The sequence below is a fragment of the Anomaloglossus baeobatrachus genome, chromosome 5 (assembly GCF_048569485.1).
Source record: "Anomaloglossus baeobatrachus isolate aAnoBae1 chromosome 5, aAnoBae1.hap1, whole genome shotgun sequence".
In the NCBI taxonomy this organism is placed as follows: Eukaryota; Metazoa; Chordata; class Amphibia; order Anura; family Aromobatidae; genus Anomaloglossus; species Anomaloglossus baeobatrachus.
In genome coordinates, this window is record NC_134357.1 from 447,380,350 (window position 1) to 447,394,935 (window position 14,586).

The 14,586-nt window shown below is 46.6% G+C and overlaps 1 protein-coding gene across 1 annotated transcript in view; it reads right to left on the reverse strand.

The window, feature by feature from the left end:
- The window catches only part of DNAJC5 (DnaJ heat shock protein family (Hsp40) member C5), a 51,793-nt gene extending 39,341 nt beyond the window's left edge, over positions 1 to 12,452 (reverse strand). Inside the window, exon 1 of the mRNA XM_075347802.1 lies at positions 12,345 to 12,452. The gene's annotated coding sequence lies outside the window, so the exon portion shown is untranslated. The remainder of the gene's footprint in view (positions 1 to 12,344) is intronic.
- Positions 12,453 to 14,586: the final 2,134 nt, after the last annotated feature.

Consider the following 14,586-nt stretch of genomic DNA (forward strand, 5'->3'; position numbering starts at 1 on the left):
TGTTTCCGGGGTGTCACGCGTAGCGATGTGTGCTGCCTTAGGAACGGCGAACAACCGGCGCGCAGAAGGAGGAACGACTTTATGAAAATGAATGACGTGTCAACGAGCAACGATAAGGGGAGTATTTTTGCTCGTTCACAGTCGTTCGTAGCTGTCACACGCTACGATATCTCTAACGATGCCGGATGTGCGTCACAAACTCCGTGACCCCGACGACATATCGCCCGATATATCGTAGTGTGTGACGCCGGCCTTAGTTTGATCAATTCAGAAGACATCTCGCTAAAATTAGTAGTTTATGACATCATCAATCTCACAGGAAGTCGCTGTGCAGGTCTAAACGATGTTGCCTCCTGTAACGTGACGCATTTCCAATAAGTAATTTATATAAGCATCGCCAGAGAAGATCTTCACGTAGTATATGGTCTTCCGATGACAACGTTCGTTTAGCAACGCTAAATGTCTAGAGCAGTGTTTCTCAACTCCAGTCCTCAAGACCCACCAACAGATCATGTTTTCAGGTTTACCTCAATCAGGTTTCTCGGATTTCCTTAATGTTGCACAGGTGATGGAATTATTCCCTGTCTAATTTAGAGGAAAACCTAAAAACATGATCTGTTGGTGCGTCCTGAGGACTGGAGTTGAAAACACTGGTCTAGAGGATCAGATAACAATTCCTTATTACAACACAGTGTGAGGTGCAGTTAATTAAATCGTCAGCACAAACCCACTCACCCCCCATTGCTGTATGTGAATCTCACCAACTCTGTCACTTACATGAGTGCAAAGTACTCAACTAAGCATTTTCCTCTGAGGAGATCATTCTAGAAGTGTAATATTGGAAGCGTATGTATATTGTTGTTACCTTTTTTATTCCTTTCTAAATAATCTAAAATAATATACAAATCAACTGATCCTGTTAAAACATCTCTACAGGTGTGTTTGCAGTTCTTATTCAGACCTGTGCGTTTCCATGGTTACATGTGTAATCTGATCCTGCGGCCATGTGGTACCGTCAAAGATATCCTAAGGCCTTATTCAGATATTTGTGTTTTTATGGATGGAACATGTACCAATTATAGCTAATCTGCACCCCCACCAATCAGCTGTTTTCGGTGTCGGCAGCCAGAAGTGCTCAGTTGCGAAGCTGCCCGTCAATTGATAGTGGCCGCAGCCAGGTATTGCACACCCGGATGCCTTCCATTCAAATCAATAGGAGGCGGATGTGCAGTACTCACCAGCTATCAAAGACAGGAAGCTGTGAAACTGAGCATTTCTGGCCGCCTGTGGCTGTCGCTATTCTGCATGGGTGCCGGGTGTCTTACCTCAGCCGATTAGACATTGATCACCTCTCCTATGGACAGGCCATCAATGTTAACCCTAGAACGCATACCTGGGGCCTCGCAGGCCTGCTAGGTTACTTGTTTTCTATGGTTGCGCGTTCTAGGGTTAAAGTAGTGGCCAACCTCTAAGGCTATGTGCACACTAGAAAAAGGATTTTTCTCAAGAAAATTTCTTAAGAAATTTCTTGAGTGTAAAGGATTAGCGCACCTTCGTTAAAAAACGCACCAAAAACGCACCTGGCGATTTGGTGCGTTTTTACCGCTGGTTGCTCCCTGCATTATTGTGCCATTATCTATGGCAAATAACGCAGTTAGATGCAGAAAAGTAGTGACATGCTCATTCTTTTTCTTAAGAAAATCTACTAAAAGAATTTTCTTAAGAAAAAAAACGCAGTGTGCGCACAGCTAATTTTTTTTGCCATAGGTTTTGCTGGGAAATGTCTGCAGAAAGGTTACAAGAATTTCTCAAGAAATTTCTGCAGCAAAAACGCAGGTAAAAAAATGCAGTGTGTGAACATAGCCTAAGTGGTTTTTTTGCATACCAGAACAACTAATAATGAAACACTGATGGTAAAGAAGCCACTGGGTCAAATACTGTTGAAAAGTGTATCTAGCACACCGATGTGGATTGGTCAATTGTTTCCCCATGTACAAGAAAAAATAAAGAAGGAATGTCTGAATGAGGACTAAACAGTGATCTTCAGCCTGTGACCACCCAGCTGCTGCAAAACTACAACTCCTACAATGGCATATTGGGAGTTAAAGCTTTGCAACACCTCAAGATCTGCTATCTACAGACAGTAACCGCAAACAGTCAAAACTCACCACAACGCCTTATCAGCAAGGAGAACACAAGACCATAACACACCACCATACTCTACATACTATAAATCGCAAACAAAAACATGAGACTTTCATAACTTGATGAGTTTTCTTTTGAAATAGCCACCACACCTATATAATAAATATATTGCAGGGTTCATAGTTAGAGTTGAGCGAGGAACTAACTATTCATACTTGCTATACTCATAACTAGTACTGTCTAATACTCGCGTAGTCGTTCCGAATAGCGTGTGCAATGCAAGTCAATGGGGAAAACTCGCAAAGTAACGAGTAACCCGAATGCCGTATTATTTGCTACTCGCACAAATTGTAAGGCATTCGGGTTACTCGTTACTTTGCGAGTTTTTCCCCATTGACTTGCATTGCACACGCTATTCGGAACAAATACGCGAGTATTAGACAGTACTCGTTATGAGTATAGCAAGTATGAATAGTTAAGTACTCGCTCAACTCTATTCAAAGGCCTTCAAAAGTGGTTGTCTAAGCTATATATCCCTGTAAAATACCCTATTAGATCACACTGTTACTGTCACTCCATAGAGCCCAGAGTGGGTGAACATTACACTGAGGCCCCATTGACTTCATAGATAATGCATCCTTAGCGCTGCAATAACACCTGATCTCATAAACAGAACTTGGCAATTCACTAACAGTTGTAATCACTATGTGTGTTGCCATATTTGAATCCCAATTAAGTGGGCAATGGCATGATGGCCCTTTAGCTTCATTTACACGTCAGTTGTTCGGGGGGGGGTTCCCACAGATAGCATTTGAACCTAGTCAATGGGGTTGGTCATGTCACGTTTTTTCCTCAGGTCCATGCAAAATTGCAAGTATATGTCCAATATTGATCCAAGTGTTGGATAAAAATCGGCAATACAAGTCTATGGGTCAGTGAAAAAAACCTGAAAGCATTCAAATGTTATCCATGTTCTGTTTTCCATTGACTGATAGAAGGTGGAGAAACTTTTATTTTTCTTAACAGTGAATAAAACTGATGAAATTGACAAAAATGTGATAAAAATCGGTTTTTCTCGTATTTAAAAAAACTGACACCTAAATGAAGCCTTGGGTTGGGAGTAAATGTCGATTTTGGCTACAGCACAGAATATGCGGCTAAAGATTGTTGCATACCAATGTTACATCACAGCATAGTACAAGTGAATGGGGTCACATGCTATTGGGACCAGAAAGTCACAAAAAGTTGTAACCAGTTGAATTTTTAGCAACTTACTTGTCAAGATAACTTCTGGGTCACATTCATTTGCAGTAAGATGCTATGTAGCAGTTGCCTAGGTTCACACTTCCGTTGTTTTGCATCAGTCACAATCCGTCGCCTTGAGGAATTACGGTATCCTGCAAAATATTTTGCAGGAATCCAGTTTTTCCCCATAGGCTTCTATTAGTGACGGATTGCGACTGATGATGCTGCGTTGCATCCGCTGCGTCGCGGTCAGTCGTTTTTTAACTGACCACCGGGCAGGAGCAACGCAGCCTGTAACGTTTTTTGAGCAGCGCAATCCGTAGGAGCCAGGATACACATCGGGTAACCAAGCAATGCGCTTTAGTTAGTTACCCGATATTTACAGTGGTTACGTGTGCAGGGAGCCAGCGCTAAGCGGTGTACGCTGGTATCCAAGATAAATATCGGGTAACCAAGCAAAAAGTGCTTTGCTTTTAGTTACCCGATATTTACCCTGGATACGTGTGCAAGGAGGCCGACACTTCCCCACTCGGCTCCGCCCCCTCCCGCACTCTGCATGTGTACACTCACTCGTCCCCAGCCCTGCAGTTCCCGCGTCACTAACGTCCTCAGCGCCACGGACCCGATGGGCTACGCCCCCTCGCGCTCCGCCCCCCGCACACAACGGAGTCCGACAATGATTTCTGTTCTTTGTCATCCGTTGTACAACGCATCAGTCACATGCGTCAAGCAACGCATGTGACTGATGCAAAACAACGGAAGTGTGAACCTAGCCTTAAGCGATCTTGTGTCATGGCTAAAGTAGCTGCGTAGCCTCTGTCTCAGGCCTCCTTCACACGTCCGTGAAAATCACACACGTTTTTCACGGACGCGTCAAAGGTGCGTATTGCCCTCCGTGTGTGGTGTTTATGGCACACGTGTGTTCTCCATGTGCTATCCGTGATAACACATGGAAAACGGTAACTTTCTGCTCACCAGTCCCTGGCGTTGTTGTCCGTGGTGCTGATCTTCAGTCTCCGTTCCTGCAGACTCCCCGCTGCTGCTGCTGCTTCCGGCCCGCAGTGGAGTGAATATGCGATGAGCATAATGAGCGGGGGTCGGAAGCAAGTGCCAGTAGCGGCAGAGACAGCAGGCTGGAGAAGGCGAGTACAGAAATTCTTTTTATTTCACAGGCAAGTGTGCTTTCTCTGATGCATGTCACACGGATCACATCCGTGCGGTCCACGTGCTGTCTGTGTGACACTCGTGATGCCGGAGAAAAATAGACATGTCTACGTGTGGAGCACACGGGCACACGTATGCTCCACACAGACACACGGTCCATGCCAAAACACGCACATGAGCGCAGAACCAATGATTTTAATGGGTCTACGTGTGCCCGTGTCTCCGGCACGTGAGGAAATGGACCAAACACGTACCGGAGACACGGACGTGTGAAGGAGGCCTTAGGTCAGGTTTAGATGATCATATTGAAAAACAGGATCGTCACGATCACAAATTGTGTACATGACTAGCTCCATGTGCTCCTTCCGGGACTGCCTTGCATTTCAAACATTATTCTGGTCTGTAAAATTGACCAAAGTAGTGCCATGTGCACTGGCTATAATGGATCCATGTGCGGTCCGTAGAGCATACAATATAGAGATGAGCAGACCCATGGAAGTTCGGTTTGGTGGGTGCAGCCGAACTTTAAATTAAGATTGGCTAGGGACCTGAACATCAATGGAAGTCACCATTTGGGTAGTTCACGTCTCCGCCCACATGCAGCCAGCCATAAACAGAACACTTTCGTGGGCAGGGTTTTTCCTCTTTATTTCTTGGGGTGCGCGCTACATCTGATCACACTATTGTTACCCCCAGTGCAACCTGTTCAAACACTGCAAGCTGCTCACACTGGCTGAGCACAGAGCACAGCCATGCTCACACAAGTGGTTTTCATATGTAAAAAGCATCTGAACTCTGTATCCGAACAGTTTTTTCTTTTAAGGCCTAAGATACACGGCATGAAAACCGGAGCGAGTAGAATGCGATAAAACATCGCATTCCACTCGGACCAATATTACGCTGTGTGCCAGCGCCCATGAGCGATTATTTTCTCATCCCTAATCGGACCGAGAAAACAATTTCAGCATGCTGTGATTGTAATGCGATCCTAGTTTCTCTCGCACCCATTCAAGTCTATGGGGCGAGAGAAAAATCGCACTGCACTCGCAGAACACCGGTGTACCGCGAGTGCAGAGCGAGAATGGCAATAGCCGGCAACAGATGAGTGAGGGAGATAAATCCCTCCCTCCCCAGCGCCGGCCCGCCCCTCCTCAGCACTGGCCCTAACCTTCTCAGCACTGGCCAGCAACTCCTCAGAGGTAGCCCTCCCCCCGCAGTTGTGGACCGATCGCATGATCAGACCTCAGTCGCAGTGACACTAGCATGACACTCGGCTCCTGCTGCGCTGCCAGCGTGAGCAGAGTGTCATGCGAGAATCGCTGTAGTCCCCCGTGTGGCCCCGGCCTAACACGAATTATGCTCAACTGAAAGAGCCCTTCAGGTTAGCTGCAAGTCCAGAACTCGTCAAGCTATCCTATCCCCTATGATAGTCCAAAGAATGCCAGTTTATTGGAATTTTACTCAACATCTGTGCACCTAATCACTGCTATGAGACAAAAGGGATTTTGCTCTTTTATAACCAAGTCGTAGAGCGCCTTAACTTTTTTCACAGATAATGTCTAAGGCTGGAGTCACACTTGCAAGTGCCTCACGTGTAACTCGCGCAAGTTTCTCATTGAATCACCTGGCACAGCCACACACTCTCCTGACAGGAGCGGGTCGGTTGCATGTATCTCTACGCAGCTGAGACGCTCCTGTCCGGAGAGTGTGCAACCATGCCGGGTGATTCAATGAGACTCGCGCGAGTGTGACTCTGGCCTATAAGTTTGCCAAACACTATCTAAAAATGTTCAAAATCACAATTTACCCCAAACAATTGTTCATTGAGTAAAAATTAACTGAAACGTCGTCTGGGCATTGAGTTTTCATATTAAAGCAGCTATATTTGTTCAACTGAACGATGAAGAAACAAAACAGAAGAATCAACACCTTCGAAATGTGGTGTTGGAGAAGGAGGTTATCAATACTATGGATCGCAAGAGCAAACAAATCAATTTTGGAACAAATCAAGCCAGACATGTCACTCGAAGCAAGGATAACCAAGCCATGACTTGCCTATTTTGGACCCATCATATGAAGAGAGCAATCACTGGAGAAGGACATCATGGTCGGAAAAATAAAAGGATGAAGAGGAAGACCAGCAAGCCAATGTCTTTATACTATCAAGATAATAGTGGATAAGACCCTGGTGGACTTATCTAAGCTGCACAACATGGATCTTCCTGCAGAACATTCATTCATCAAGTCGCTATGGATTGAGATTGATCTGAAGGCCATTTAATAATTATATTTGTTCACAAAGCATGTTCGCCCTTTGTCACTGAATATACATGGTCCAGCCAGACCGACTGAAAGGACCAATATGGACTAAATTGTGCAAGCCTGCATCAGCAAAATGATCATTCACCAGATGAGGGTTCATTATACTATTGTTCACCCATCAGCATCCTCCTGTATTATGTATGGCCACCTTAACTTCACAGTCATGTAACATATGTCCCATGTTCTTGCAGTAGTCTATAAAGAGCTCTTTGGGCTATAAGTAACTGGTACAGACCGTAATTTCCACCACTTAAAAAGGGTGCATCACAGGTGATAAATGCCTGATTGCAGGATGGGACCTCTCCCAGTAAGGCTGGGGCCACACGGGTATTACTGCCATCCCCTCGCATGACACTCGGCTCACACTGGCAGTACAACAGAGCAGAGCGTCCCTGGGACTGATGTCCCTGCGACTGATGTCCGATCATGCGATCGGACCTCAGCTGCAGGGGCCGGGCTGGCACTGAGGAGGGAAGGGAGGGATTTATCTCCCTCTCTCCTCCGTAGCCGGCTATTGCCATTCTCGCCCTGCACTCCCGGTACACCAGTGTACCGCGAGTGCAGTGCGATTTTTCTCTTGCCTCATAGACTTGAATGCGTGAGAGAGAAACCAGGAAAGCATTGCACCCGCAGCATGCTGCGATTGTTTTCTCGGTCCGATTAGGGCTGAGAAAATAATCGCTCATGGGTGCTGACACATAGACTAACATTGGTCCGTGGAATGCGATTTATTTTTATCGCACTCCACTCGCACCAATTTTCATGCCGTGTGGCTTAGGCCTAATGATGAAAACAGGTTCCAAAGTAAAGTTGCACTTTATTGCATTCAGGAATGAATAGAGCAGCATAGTTATACATGACCATTGCATATTTATTAAAGGGGATATCTTGTCTCAGATGACAAGTCAGCAGTCACTCTGTCTGACTGTAGAATCGTGACATTGTGCAATGTGAACACTGTCAATTTTTCCTTGTGCAGATGGGCTGTCACATGATTACAAGTATGTGATTTGCTTACGTGCAGTCATGTGCCGACTAGTCTCACCTGGCTTCTGAAGAAAATTGAAAGATGTAAAGTTTAATCAGCATATGACTAAGTATGTAAATTGCATACATGAGGTCACTTGACTGCCCACCCGCACAGGGAATAAAGGGGAATCGAGACAGTATGTGCATCGCATGTTGTCACCATTTAGCCATCTACAGACTTTTCCTCTGAAATCGGACATGCCCTTTAAAGGGAACCTGTCAGCAGAAATTTTGCACTAAACCTAAAAGATTCCCCCTCTGCAGCTCGTGGGCTGCATTCTAGCAAGGTTCCTGTTGTTATTGTGCCTCCTTTTAGACCAAAATAAATACTTTATAAAGTGGTACCTTTTTGTATGCAAATCTTGTTAATCATACACGGGGGCGGGCTGTCTGTTGTCCTTTATTCTGCCTCCTGCTGCTTTACGCTGTCCCCCATCGCTCAATTTCTTACCTCAGGACGCCGCCCAGTGCGCCCAAAGTCTCCGCATGCGCTGTGCCACTCTAGCAGGACTGTGCACAGTGTGACCGCTGGTGACGTGTTGCGCAAGCGTGAGATTATGGGCGGCGCTGTGATTTTCATCAGCAAGTACCCGCCCATAATCTCGTGCCCGCGCTTTTCACTCTGCCTCCACCGGTATGCTGCTCCGCTTCTCCCATCTATTTCCTTCTCCAGGGCAAGATGGGAAAGAGGTGACGTGGGGTCATCTGGCCAGCGCTTGCGCAGAACGGTGGAAGCAGAGGGGAAAGCGTGGGCACGAGACTATGGGCGGGTACTTGCTGATGAAAATCACAGCACAGCCCATAATCTCACGCCTGCGCAACACGTCACCAGCAGTCACACTGTGCACAGTGCACAGTCCCGCTAGAGTGGCACGGCGCATGCGCAAGACCTCGGGCGCACTGGGCGGCGTCCTGAGGTATGAAATTGAGCGATGGGGACGGCGCAAAGCGGCAGGAGGGAAAATAACGGACAACAGACAGCCCGCCCCTGCGTACGATTAACAAGATTTGCATACAAAAAGGTACCACTTTATAAAGTATTTATTTTGGTCTAAAAGGGGGCACAATAACAACAGGAACCTTGCTAGAATGCAGCCCATGAGCTGCAGAAGGGGAATCTTTTACGTTTAGTGCAAAATTTCTGCTGACAGGTTCCCTTTAATCTCTATGGGACATGTAAAGACAGTCAAGTACAAAGCTTGGCTATCTCCATCAGTCCTATAGACCTGAATGAAGCAACACGAGCCATACTGCTCCATTAAATTGAAACCGTAGGGAGAGTGAACAATGTATTGGTACCTATGCCCTCGTAATAGGTAGGGTTCCCAGTAATTAAACATGTAGCACGTCCCATGGAAAGATTATAAATGACATAACAAAAGCTCAGGAGTCAGATGTCATTCATCAGTGGTTCATGGAAATTGTAGTCTCTTAGGCTGAATAAGTGAAACATGATGCAGGTATGGAAAATGATGTCCAGACTGGCCACAAGTCTCATGACCCAAAATCATCAGGTTCATAGTGTTGAATTAGAGAGTTATCTCCATTCCCACCCTACAAAAAAAAATAAATTAAAAGTTATGCCCCATCTATAGATCTAAGCTTCAAAACTCAGATAACTAGGCTCTGCAACCCCACCCTCAATGAAGCGTAGCGTACTGGATTTGGCAATCCGATAGACAATAAAAAAGGAGCAGAGGTCGAGTGTAGGCACATTCACTCCACTCATGACAGGGCTGCAGTGCTCCACACTTGGGATCACTGGAGTAGCGATGAGGGAGCATGCTCATCACTGCTAGTTATCCCATCGAGCATTGGAGTTTACAAATGCTCGAGTTTTCCACTGACTTCCATTATACTCAGTTCTCGATTCGCTCCTGAGAACCCTGGTGCTCGATCAAGTAACGAGCAGAGGAAAGCATGCCCGCTCATCACTACACTGCAGGTCGTAGCAGTCAGCAAATGATTCCCTACGTTATTAAAGGGAACCTGTCAGCAGATTTTGGGCCTATAAGCTGCGGCCTCCACAACTGGGCTCTTATATACAGCATTCTAACATGCTGTATATAAGCGCCCAGGCTGCTGTGTAGAAACGGTCACAGCGGTGGAGTTGGGCCAAATGGGTGTCTCCTTTCTCCGGTGCCGGCGCCTCCTCTTTCGGCCATCTTCGTCCTCCTTGTGAAGCCTGTGTGCATGACGCATCCTACATCATACACACTCGCCGGTCCCGCACAGGCGCACTACAATACTTTGATCTGCCCTGCTCAAGGTAGATCAAAGTGCGCCTGCGCAGGATCTCAATGCCGGCAAGTGTGTATGACGTAGGACGCATCATGCACAGCGGCTTCAGAAGAAGGATGACAAAGATAGCCAAAAGAGGAGGCACCGGCATCTGACCCAATTCCACCGCAGCGGCCATTTAGGTGAGTATTATAAAGGGATTTTTACGTTCTACACAGCAGCCTAGTCTCTTATACACAGCATGTTAGAATGCTGTATATAAGAGCCCGGTGGTGGTGGCCGCAGCTTATAGGACCCAAAACTGGTGACAGGTTCCCTTTAATAAAGTATACCTTTTTGTTGGGGGGGATAAGGCTATGTGCCCACGCTGCGGATTTTGCCGCGGATTTACTGCGGATTTTCCGAAAATCTGCAGCAGCGGCACTTCCAAGCCATTTCAATGGCATTTTGGAAATGCTGTGTCCATGCTGCGGATTTTTCCGCGGCGGATTTGCCGCGGATTTTGATCCGGAAAAATCTGCAGCATGTCAATTATTGTTGCGGATTTTGGGTATAGAATGGGGAAAGAAAAAAAAAATCTGCATCAAAATCCGCGGCAAATTCGCGGTAAATCCGCGGCAAAAATAAGGTGCGGATTTGCCGCGAAAGTCGCGGATTTTCATGCAGAAAAATCCGCAGGTACATTCTACCGTGGACACATAGCCTAAAGCAGGCTTTACACGCTACGACATCGCTAATGCGGAGTCGTTGGGGTCATGGAATTCGTGACGCACATCCGGCCGCATTAGCGATGCCGTTGCGTGTGACACCGTTAAGCGATTTTGCATCGTTGCAAAAACGTGCAAAATAGCTAATCGGCGACACGGGGGTCCATTCTCAAATCTCGTTACTGCAGCAGTAACGAGGTTGTTCCTCGTTCCTGCAGCAGCACACATCGCTCCGTGTGACACCGCAGGAACGAAGAGGCTCCTCTTACCTGCCTCCCGGCTGCTATGCGGAAGGAAGGAGGTGGGCGGGATGTTACGTCCCGCTCATCTCCGCCCCTCCGCTGCTATTGGGCGGCGGTTCAATGACGTTTCAGTGACGTCGCTGTGACGCCGCACGGACCGCCCCCTTAGAAAGGAGGCGGTTCGCCGGTCACAGCGACGTCGCCGGACAGGTAAGTATGTGTGACGGCTGTGGGCGATGTTGTGCGGCACGGGCAGCGATATGCCCGTGTCGCGCAACAGATGGGGGCGGGTACCCACACTAGCGATATCGGGACCGATATCGCAGTGTGTAAAGTAGCCTTAAGGGTTGTAATAACTCGGTAAAGATGAAGAAGAGTTGCAGCACAAATTTATGAATTGGGTTGGCAAAACTTCATGAACCTGAAGAGGACACAAACCTATTCGCATAGATTTTGAATTTTAGAAATTTCTATAAATTAATTTGCCATGTGAATATTCCCTAGATGTCACCCTTATTAAACCACAATTATAAGAGTACAAGTTATATAGCTACATATATAACCGTCGCTCACTGTGCAGGACAGACTGCTGGAAATGGAGGGACAGATGGCGCCCTTAGGTGACATAAAAGATGGAGATTAGCAAAGTGTGCAAATGTGTGTATGTATATACATAAAAAAATTATATATAATATATATCTTGTGTATGTACATATTAAAAGTATGTGTGTGTAAGTATATGTGTAGTCAGTGTGTGTATATATTTTTATATATACACACATTTACATATATATTAATCTATATATACACATATGTATGATTATTAACCTAGATAGATGTGTGTGGTGTCAGTACATGGATACACATACATACATTACTCTATATAGGTCTGTGTTACCTACATACATACATTATATACGTGTTACCTATATACATACATTATATACGTCTGTTACCTATATACATTTACACTGTCTGTCCACACTATACATAATGCAGATGTCCCCTATCAGCAGCACACTGCACACACAGAGGGCGGCCGGCTCTGCACCTATGCACATGATTATCACTGACTACGGCCGGGGATATACACACTGATGTAAATCAATGGAGATTATGGATGCTGCCTATATTTAGCCGCCCCACCCCCTCCTCGTCCTCCCTCACCACCCAGTACCCCGTCTGCCGGTCCCCGGTGGCCTGTTATCCGCAGCACGCCGCCCCCCACCTTCTTCCCCGGTTCTCTCACCTCTCCCCGGTGCCGCTCGGTTCGGCTCGGTCACGTCTCGTCAGTCAGACGCAGAGGGGGCGGTGCGTGCGCGGTCCCGACCGTGACGTCACATAGGACCGCAGAATGCGCGCACCCGGAAGTGAGAGAACCTGGGGACGCGCACTTGGGTTTCCCGGGGCGGGAAAATCTCTGTGAGGGAGGAAGGTGTCAGTGCGGCGGTGTCTGAGGGGAGGAGCAGGGACGGGGAAAACCGGGAAAAGGGTCGGCATTGGGGATGAAGAAGGAAGATAGCTAGTGAGGGTGGTCCTGAGGCAAATGGCTGGAGAGAAATAGGGGTTTAGGTAATGGGGAAATGAAGATGACAAACATATACAGTTAATGGCAGTTTTAGTTGAAGGCTGGGCTCACACGAACGTATAACAAATGGTGTCCGATTTTCATCCAGAAAACTGGGTTTTTTTTCTCACTCGTCCGGATACAATCCATTTTTTTTTATTCTGCAGCTATTAATCATTTACCGGTTCCTATGCTACAGCATTGTAATGTAATATAAACATAAAAGGGCCACATAAAATATGTGTTAAGGCAACAACTCAAAATAGCAATAAACCAAGGCAGAAGAGTCTTTATATTTGCCCAGTGACAGAGACACCCATACACGTCACAATTATAAATGTATAAAACATTTTATTTATGCTGTAGGGTATATCAAACATGTAACAAAGACATACATAAGAGAGGACCAAGGGGGAAAGGTGCTAGAGGGGAGATACCCCACATGTCCCGGAGGCAAATAAGGGAGAACAAGTCTCCAAGGAATCTGATAGACTTTCCTAGGTCAACATAATCACCAAGTGGATAATAACCCCGGGAGGTAAAGTATAGGCTAGTAAACCAGAGTAGTTTCAAGTATGGCCCAGGGGGGAAAAATCCACTTACCAGGGAAAGAAATCAACCAGAAGGCCGGGGTACCACGTGGGGACCGGCGTCCCAACACGTGTTTCGCTAGATGTGCTTCGTCGGGGGACAGATAAAAATAGTGAAAGGTAATGGCCTTATAAAGGGTATCCAGCCCCATTAAAACGCCCCCTCATAAGTGCCTCCAGGTGAGTGACGCGCTGGGTAACACTGCGGTGAGGCATCAGCAGCGGAGATCGGATGGAAGAAAACTTCCTGTGACATCACCAACACTTCCAGTTCTCCGCTGCTAAGGACGCCACCGCAGTCGCACCCAGAAGGCAAGTGCTTCCAACCAGCGCGTCACAAAGCCAGCCCACTCAAATTGAGCAGGAGATAGAACTCACGCCCACACAGCAGAAAGCCTGCGATAACCCTGGAGGTTTAAGAAGCAGAGAATTTTACCGCGGTTTGCAGGGGACGGGCTGAGAAATATAGAAATACAAATCGGGACATATAACAGTAGGGGGGGAGGAATGAAGAAGAGAGAGACAAACATGGCCAAGGCCACACAAGCGTATACCGGCATGTAAAGAGCTCATAACATACTGTAATATATGCATAAAATATACATGTAGACATACAGAAATATACAGAAAAATATATATAGCAGTCATAAATACAGTTAAGAGCGAGCTGTAATGCATGCTATTAGTGGGTCCGATGCCGTGGAGTCCATATTCAAAAATAAGCTTGTGGAAAGTTCAGCCTCCTTCCATAGTGTATGTCCCGAGAAAAGTAGAGGCAAGAGGAATGAGGGCAGGAATAGCAGGGGATGGGTCAATATAAGCTAGAAAGTAAAACAAACCACTGTTAAAAATTGAGGACCAAAAATCACTGCACAGATAACAAAGAACAGTCAAAAAACAGTAAAAAAAACCAATAGTACTGTAGGTGGGAATGCCCTAACATAGTACCAGAGCCCGCTGTCTGGGCCCATACGCCGTCCATATAAAAGGGGGGGAGAGGGTTTTATATTACCTCCATGGCAAGGAGAGAGCCCACCGTGGAACAGGCTGTGTCATAGATGGGGAGAAGAATAACCACAAAAAACTACAAAAACGGGGCGAAGGTAAGCCGCTCATTAAGTCCAAAAGGGGACATGGTTCCAAGAGTGAAAATCCACCGGCACTCCACCTGTACCAGGCGGTTTTTAAGATCACCCCCACGGATCCCAAGATGTACTCTATCGATCCCCCGAACCTTCAGAGATGTTGGGTCACAATTATGGACCTCTCTGAAGTGACGGGGGATCGTCTTCAGGGATTCTGGGTTGATAACCTCCTTGGCTGCCAGAATATCC